This window comes from Phyllobates terribilis, unplaced genomic scaffold, assembly GCF_046119375.1.
Source record: "Phyllobates terribilis strain yellow unplaced genomic scaffold, ASM4611937v1 Scaffold_2__4_contigs__length_985480577, whole genome shotgun sequence".
In the NCBI taxonomy this organism is placed as follows: domain Eukaryota; kingdom Metazoa; phylum Chordata; class Amphibia; order Anura; family Dendrobatidae; genus Phyllobates; species Phyllobates terribilis.
Window position 1 is genome coordinate 632584234 of NW_027362762.1, and position 8384 is coordinate 632592617.

Consider the following 8384-nt stretch of genomic DNA (forward strand, 5'->3'; position numbering starts at 1 on the left):
TTAAACGTCAGCGGAATTCCGAGAACAATGGAAGAGTTCCGAAGCATTTTTAAACTTCAGCGGAATTCCGAGAACAATGGAAGAGTTCCGAAGCATTTTTGATCTTCAGCGGAATTCTGAGAACAATGGAAGAGTTCCGAAGCATTTTTAAACTTCAGCGGAATTCCGAGAACAATGGAAGAGTTCCGAAGCATTTTTAAACTTCAGCAGAATTCCGAGAACAGTGGAAGAGTTCCGAAGCATTTTTAAACATCAGCGGAATTCCGAGAACAAAGGAAGAGTTCCGAAGCATTTTTGATCTTCAGCGGAATTCCGAGAACAATGGAAGAGTTCCGAAGCATTTTTAAACGTCAGCGGAATGCCGAGAACAATGGAAGAGTTCTGATGCATTTTTAAACGTCAGCGGAATTCTCAGAACAATGGAAGTGTTCCGAAGCATTTTTAAACGTCAGCGGAATTCTCAGAACAATGGAAGTGTTCCGAAGCATTTTTAAACTTCAGCAGAATTCCGAGAACAGTGGAAGAGTTCCGAAGCATTTTTAAACTTTAGCAGAATTCCGAGAACAATGGAGGCGTTCTGAAGCATTTTTAAACGTCAGCGGAATTCTCAGAACAATGGAAGTGTTCCGAAGCATTTTTAAACTTCAGCAGAATTCCGAGAAAAATGGAAGAGTTCCGAAGCATTTTTAAACTGCAGCGGAATTCCGAGAACAATGGAAGAGTTTCGACGCATTTTTAAACGTCAGCGGAATTCCGAGAACAATGGAAGAGTTCCGAAGAATTTTTGATCTTCAGCGGAATTCCGAGAACAATGGAAGAGTTCCGAAGCATTTTTAAAGGTCAGCGGAATTCCAAGAACAATGTAAGAGATCTGAAGCATTTTTAAACTTCAGCAGAATTTCGAGAGCAATGGAAGAGTTCCGACGCATTTTTAAAGGTCAGCGGAATTCCGAGAAAAATGGAAGAGTTCCGAAGCATTTTTAAATGTTAGCGGAATGCCGAGAACAATGGAAGAGTTCCGACGCATTTTTAAAGGTCAGCGGAATTCCGAGAACAATGTAAGAGATCTGAAGCATTTTTAAACTTCAGCAGAATTTCGAGAGCAATGGAAGAGTTCCGACGCATTTTTAAACATCAGCGGAATTCCGAGAAAAATGGAAGAGTTCCGAAGCATTTTTAAACTTTAGCAGAATTCCGAGAACAATGGAGGCGTTCCGAAGCATTTTTAAACGTCAGCGGAATTCCTAGAACAATGGAAGAGTTCTGATGCATTTTTAAACTGCAGCGGAATTCCTAGAACAATGGAAGAGTTCCGAAGCATTTTTAAACTTCAGCGGAATTCCGAGAAAAATGGAAGAGTTCCAAAGCATTTTTAAATGTCAGCAGAATTCTCAGAACAATGGAAGTGTTACGAAGCATTTTTAAACTTCAGCAGAATTCCGAGAAGAATGGAAGAGTTCCGAAGCATTTTTAAACTTCAGCGGAATTCCGAGAACAGTGGAAGAGTTCCGAAGCATTTTTAAACATCAGCGGAATTCCGAGAACAATGGAAGAGTTCCGAAGCATTTTTAAATGTCAGCGGAATGCCGAGAACAATGGAAGAGTTCCGACGCATTTTTAAACGTCAACGGAATTCCGAGAACAATGGAAGAGTTCCGAAGCATTTTTAAACGTCAGCGGAATGCCGAGAAAAATGGAAGAGTTCCGAAGCATTTTTAAACTTCAGCGGAATTCCGAGAACAGTGGAAGAGTTCCGAAGCATTTTTAAACATCAGCGGAATTCCGAGAACAAAGGAAGAGTTCCGAAGCATTTTTGATCTTCAGCGGAATTCTGAGAACAATGGAAGAGTTCCGAAGCATTTTTAAACGTCAGCGGATTCCGAGAACAATGGAAGAGTTCCGAAGCATTTTTAAACTTCAGCGGAATTCCGAGAACAGTGGAAGAGTTCCGAAGCATTTTTAAACATCAGCGGAATTCCGAGAACAAAGGAAGAGTTCCGAAGCATTTTTGATCTTCAGCGGAATTCTGAGAACAATGGAAGAGTTCCGAAGCATTTTTAAACGTCAGCGGAATGCCGAGAACAATGGAAGAGTTCCGACGCATTTTTAAACGTCAGCGGAATTCCGAGAACAATGGAAGAGTTCCGAAGCATTTTTAAACTTTAGCAGAATTCCGAGAACAATGGAGGCGTTCCGAAGCGTTTTTAAACGTCAGCGGAATTCTCAGAACAATGGAAGTGTTCCGAAGCATTTTTAAACTTCAGCAGAATTCCAAGAACAATGGAAGAGTTCCGAAGCATTTTTAAACTTCAGCGGAATTCCGAGAACAGTGGAAGAGTTCCAAAGCATTTTTAAACATCAGCGGAATTCCGAGAACAAAGGAAGAGTTCCGAAGCATTTTTGATCTTCAGCGGAATTCCGAGAACAATGGAAGAGTTCCGAAGCATTTTTAAACGTCAGCGGAATGCCGAGAACAATGGAAGAGTTCCGAAGCATTTTTAAACTTCAGCGGAATTCCGAGAACAGTGGAAGAGTTCCGAAGCATTTTTAAACTTCAGCGGAATTCCGAGAACAATGGAAGAGTTCCGAAGCATTTTTAAATGTCAGCGGAATGCCGAGAACAATGGAAGAGTTCTGACGCATTTTTAAACGTCAACGGAATTCCGAGAACAATGGAAGAGTTCCGAAGCATTTTTAAACTTCAGCAGAATTTCGAGAGCAATGGAAGAGTTCCGACGCATTTTTAAAGGTCAGCGGAATTCCGAGAACAATGTAAGAGTTCCGAAGCATTTTTAAACTTCAGCGGAATTCCGAGAAAAATGGAAGAGTTGCGAAGCATTTTTAACTTCAGCAGAATTCCGAGAACAATGGAAGAGTTCCGAAGCATTTTTAAACGTCAGCAGTATTCTCAGAACAATGGAAGAGCTCCAAAGCATTTTTAAACTTCAGCAGAATTCCGAGAAAAATGGAAGAGTTCCGAAGCATTTTTAAACTGCAGCGGAATTCCTAGAACAATGGAAGAGTTCTGATGCATTTTTAAACTTCAGCGGAATTTCTAGAACAATACAAGAGTTCCGAAGCATTTTAAAATTTCAGCAGAATTCCGAGAACAGTGGAAGAGTTCCGAAGCATTTTTAAACTTTAGCAGAATTCCGAGAACAATGGAGGCGTTCCGAAGCATTTTTAAACGTCAGCGGAATTCTCAGAACAATGGAAGTGTTCCGAAGCATTTTTAAACTTCAGCAGAATTCCGAGAACAATGGAAGAGTTCCGAAGCATTTTTAAACTTCAGCGGAATTCCGAGAACAGTGGAAGAGTTCCGAAGCATTTTTAAACATCAGCGGAATTCCGAGAACAAAGGAAGAGTTCCGAAGCATTTTTGATCTTCAGCGGAATTCCGAGAACAATGGAAGAGTTCCGAAGCATTTTTAAATGTCAGCGGAATGCCGAGAACAATGGAAGAGTTCCGACGCATTTTTAGACGTCAACGAAATTCCGAGAACAATGGAAGAGTTCCGAAGCATTTTTAAACGTCAGCGGAATGCCGAGAAAAATGGAAGAATTCCGAAGCATTTTTAAACTTCATCAGAATTCCGAGAACAGTGGAAGAGTTCCGAAGCATTTTTAAACATCAGCGGAATTCCGAGAACAAAGGAAGAGTTCCGAAGCATTTTTGATCTTCAGCGGAATTCCGAGAACAATGGAAGAGTTCCGAAGCATTTTTAAACGTCAGCGGAATGCCGAGAACAATGGAAGAGTTCTGACGCATTTTTAAACGTCAGCAGAATTCCGAGAACAATGGAAGAGTTCCGAAGCATTTTTAAACGTCAGCGGAATTCTGAGAACAATGGAAGAGTTCCGAAGCATTTTTAATCTTCAGCGGAATTCCGAGAACAATGGAAGAGTTCCGAAGCATTTTTAAACTTCAGCGGAATTCCGAGAACAATGGAAGAGTTCCGAAGCATTTTTAAACTGCAGCGGAATTCCGAGAACAATGGAAGAGTTCCGAAGCATTTTTAAACGTCATCGGAATGCCGAGAAAAATGGAAGAGTTCCGAAGCATTTTTAAACTGCAGCGGAATTCCTAGAACAAAGGAAGAGTTCTGATGCATTTTTAAACTGCAGCGGAATTCCTAGAACAATGGAAGAGTTCCGAAGCATTTTTAAACGTCAGCGGAATGCCGAGAACAATGGAAGAGTTCCGAAGCATTTTTGATCTTCAGCGGAATTCTGAGAACAATGGAAGAGTTCCGAAGCATTTTTAAACGTCAGCGGAATGCCGAGAACAATGGAAGAGTTCCGAAGCATTTTTGATCTTCAGCGGAATTCTGAGAACAATGGAAGAGTTCCGAAGCATTTTTAAACGTCAGCGGAATGCCGAGAACAATGGAAGAGTTCCGACGCATTTTTAAACGTCAGCGGAATTCCGAGAACAATGGAAGAGTTCCGAAGCATTTTTAAACTTCAGCGGAATTCCGAGAACAATGGAAGAGTTCCGAAGCATTTTTAAACTTCAGCAGAATTCCGAGAACAGTGGAAGAGTTCCGAAACATTTTTAAACATCAGCGGAATTCCGAGAACAAAGGAAGAGTTCCGAAGCATTTTTGATCTTCAGCGGAATTCCGAGAACAATGGAAGAGTTCCGAAGCATTTTTAAACGTCAGCGGAATTCTCAGAACAATGGAAGTGTTCCGAAGCATTTTTAAACTTCAGCAGAATTCTGAGAACAATGGAAGAGTTCCGACGCATTTTTAAACGTCAGCGGAATTCCGAGAACAATGGAAGAGTTCCGAAGCATTTTTAAACTTCAGCGGAATTCCGAGAACAATGGAAGAGTTCCGAAGCATTTTTAAACGTCAACGGAATTCCGAGAACAATGGAAGAGTTCCGAAGCATTTTTAAACGTCAGCGGAATGCCGAGAAAAATGGAAGAGTTCCGAAGCATTTTTAAACTTCAGCGGAATTCCGAGAACAGTGGAAGAGTTCCGAAGCATTTTTAAACATCAGCGGAATTCCGAGAACAAAGGAGGAGTTCCGAAGCATTTTTGATCTTCAGCGGAATTCCGAGAACAATGGAAGAGTTCCGAAGCATTTTTAAACTTCAGCGGAATTCCGAGAACAATGGAAGAGTTCCGAAGCATTTTTGATATTCAGCGGAATTCCGAGAACAGTGGAAGAGTTCCGACGCATTTTTAAACGTCAGCGGAATTCCTAGAACAATGGAAGAGTTCCGAAGCATTTTTAAACTTCAGCGGAATTCCAAGAAAAATGGAAGAGTTCCGAAGCATTTTTAAATGTCAGCAGAATTCTCAGAACAATGGAAGTGTTACGAAGCATTTTTAAACTTCAGCAGAATTCCGAGAACAATGGAAGAGTTCCGAAGCATTTTTAAACTTCAGCGGAATTCCGAGAACAGTGGAAGAGTTCCGAAGCATTTTTAAACATCAGCGGAATTCCGAGAACAAAGGAAGAGTTCCGAAGCATTTTTGATCTTCATCGGAATTCCGAGAACAATGGAAGAGTTCCGAAGCATTTTTAAACGTCAGCGGAATGCCGAGAACAATGGAAGAGTTCCGACGCATTTTTAAACGTCAGCGGAATTCCGAGAACAATGGAAGAGTTCCGAAGAATTTTTGATCTTCAGCGGAATTCCGAGAACAATGGAAGAGTTCCGAAGCATTTTTAAACGTCAGCGGAATGCCGAGAACAATGGAAGAGTTCCGACGCATTTTTAAACGTCAGCGGAATTCCGAGAACAATGGAAGAGTTCCGAAGCATTTTTAAACTTCAGCGGAATTCCGAGAACAATGGAAGAGTTCCGAAGCATTTTTGATCTTCAGCGGAATTCTGAGAACAATGGAAGAGTTCCGAAGCATTTTTAAACTTCAGCGGAATTCCGAGAACAGTGGAAGAGTTCCGAAGCATTTTTAAACATCAGCGGAATTCCGAGAACAAAGGAAGAGTTCCGAAGCATTTTTGATCTTCAGCGGAATTCCGAGAACAATGGAAGAGTTCCGAAGCATTTTTAAATGTCAGCGGAATGCCGAGAACAATGGAAGAGTTCCGACGCATTTTTAGACGTCAACGAAATTCCGAGAACAATGGAAGAGTTCCGAAGCATTTTTAAACGTCAGCGGAATGCCGAGAAAAATGGAAGAATTCCGAAGCATTTTTAAACTTCATCAGAATTCCGAGAACAGTGGAAGAGTTCCGAAGCATTTTTAAACATCAGCGGAATTCCGAGAACAAAGGAAGAGTTCCGAAGCATTTTTGATCTTCAGCGGAATTCCGAGAACAATGGAAGAGTTCCGAAGCATTTTTAAACGTCAGCGGAATGCCGAGAACAATGGAAGAGTTCCGAAGCATTTTTAAACGTCAGCGGAATGCCGAGAAAAATGGAAGAATTCCGAAGCATTTTTAAACTTCATCAGAATTCCGAGAACAGTGGAAGAGTTCCGAAGCATTTTTAAACATCAGCGGAATTCCGAGAACAAAGGAAGAGTTCCGAAGCATTTTTGATCTTCAGCGGAATTCCGAGAACAATGGAAGAGTTCCGAAGCATTTTTAAACGTCAGCGGAATGCCGAGAACAATGGAAGAGTTCCGAAGCATTTTTAAACGTCAGCGGAATTCTGAGAACAATGGAAGAGTTCCGAAGCATTTTTAATCTTCAGCGGAATTCCGAGAACAATGGAAGAGTTCCGAAGCATTTTTAAACTGCAGCGGAATTCCGAGAACAATGGAAGAGTTCCGAAGCATTTTTAAACGTCATCGGAATGCCGAGAAAAATGGAAGAGTTCCGAAGCATTTTTAAACTGCAGCGGAATTCCTAGAACAAAGGAAGAGTTCTGATGCATTTTTAAACTGCAGCGGAATTCCTAGAACAATGGAAGAGTTCCGAAGCATTTTTAAACGTCAGCGGAATGCCGAGAACAATGGAAGAGTTCCGAAGCATTTTTGATCTTCAGCGGAATTCTGAGAACAATGGAAGAGTTCCGAAGCATTTTTAAACGTCAGCGGAATGCCGAGAACAATGGAAGAGTTCCGAAGCATTTTTGATCTTCAGCGGAATTCTGAGAACAATGGAAGAGTTCCGAAGCATTTTTAAACGTCAGCGGAATGCCGAGAACAATGGAAGAGTTCCGACGCATTTTTAAACGTCAGCGGAATTCCGAGAACAATGGAAGAGTTCCGAAGCATTTTTAAACTTCAGCGGAATTCCGAGAACAATGGAAGAGTTCCGAAGCATTTTTAAACTTCAGCAGAATTCCGAGAACAGTGGAAGAGTTCCGAAGCATTTTTAAACATCAGCGGAATTCCGAGAACAAAGGAAGAGTTCCGAAGCATTTTTGATCTTCAGCGGAATTCCGAGAACAATGGAAGAGTTCCGAAGCATTTTTAAACGTCAGCGGAATTCTCAGAACAATGGAAGTGTTCCGAAGCATTTTTAAACTTCAGCAGAATTCTGAGAACAATGGAAGAGTTCCGACGCATTTTTAAACGTCAGCGGAATTCCGAGAACAATGGAAGAGTTCCGAAGCATTTTTAAACTTCAGCGGAATTCCGAGAACAATGGAAGAGTTCCGAAGCATTTTTAAACGTCAACGGAATTCCGAGAACAATGGAAGAGTTCCGAAGCATTTTTAAACGTCAGCGGAATGCCGAGAAAAATGGAAGAGTTCCGAAGCATTTTTAAACTTCAGCGGAATTCCGAGAACAGTGGAAGAGTTCCGAAGCATTTTTAAACATCAGCGGAATTCCGAGAACAAAGGAGGAGTTCCGAAGCATTTTTGATCTTCAGCGGAATTCCGAGAACAATGGAAGAGTTCCGAAGCATTTTTAAACTTCAGCGGAATTCCGAGAACAATGGAAGAGTTCCGAAGCATTTTTGATATTCAGCGGAATTCCGAGAACAGTGGAAGAGTTCCGACGCATTTTTAAACGTCAGCGGAATTCCTAGAACAATGGAAGAGTTCCGAAGCATTTTTAAACTTCAGCGGAATTCCAAGAAAAATGGAAGAGTTCCGAAGCATTTTTAAATGTCAGCAGAATTCTCAGAACAATGGAAGTGTTACGAAGCATTTTTAAACTTCAGCAGAATTCCGAGAACAATGGAAGAGTTCCGAAGCATTTTTAAACTTCAGCGGAATTCCGAGAACAGTGGAAGAGTTCCGAAGCATTTTTAAACATCAGCGGAATTCCGAGAACAAAGGAAGAGTTCCGAAGCATTTTTGATCTTCATCGGAATTCCGAGAACAATGGAAGAGTTCCGAAGCATTTTTAAACGTCAGCGGAATGCCGAGAACAATGGAAGAGTTCCGACGCATTTTTAAACGTCAGCGGAATTCCGAGAACAATGGAAGAGTTCCGAAGAATTTTTGATCT